Source organism: Ostrinia furnacalis, unplaced genomic scaffold (genome assembly GCF_004193835.3).
Source record: "Ostrinia furnacalis isolate ACB-3 unplaced genomic scaffold, ASM419383v2 OfSCF0088, whole genome shotgun sequence".
NCBI lineage: Eukaryota > Metazoa > Arthropoda > Insecta > Lepidoptera > Crambidae > Ostrinia > Ostrinia furnacalis.
The window spans coordinates 170,555-171,310 of record NW_021130327.1 but is presented as its reverse complement, the minus strand read 5'-3'; positions in this window follow the sequence as shown (position 1 = coordinate 171,310).

Genomic DNA, 756 nt, shown 5'->3' with positions numbered 1-756 from the left:
TTCCAAAATTATTATCAAAGAGAGTTAATTAATCAAAAGCCAAGTGCTATCGAATCAGTATCTTTATCGAATTATTTTGAGGCAGTCAATGAGTAAATTTTTTTTTATGTTGTGTTCTATTATTGTTTTCTGATTTATGAAAATCAAAATAGTATAAAATAAAAGTTTATTACTACAACTAATCTCATTCTATTCTTACACATTTATAGCGTCAATAACTTTGTTATTGGCACCAGAGCCCCGATTACGGTAATTTTTAACGTCAACAATCCAGACACGCTTCTCGATTCTGCGATACGATTGGTCGTTCAACAGCGTACGTCAGCTGTTTTGACCAATCGTATCGCAGAATCAGAAACGCGTCTGGATTGTAGACGTTAAAAGTTACCGTAATCGGGGCTCTNTGGCACCAGGTGATAACAAACACATCACTCAATGATGGATTCCGGATATTGATACTAAACAAATAATAGAGAGTTTTACCAAAAAATAAAACTTACCTATTATTTTTTATTCAATATCCGGAATCCAGGTAAGGTCTACCTGGTGCATCATGAGTGCCATAATGACGAGTCTCAACCTGGTGCTCGCGCGCCCAGTAAGTAGTACCAAACCGACACTACAGAGGGCGCCACTATCGGAAAGGAACCGAAAAAGCTGACTTTAGGTAAGAAAAACAGGTGCTAACTCAATGATGGATTCCGGATATTGAATAAAAAATAATAGGTAAGTTTTATTTTTTGGTAAAACTCTCTA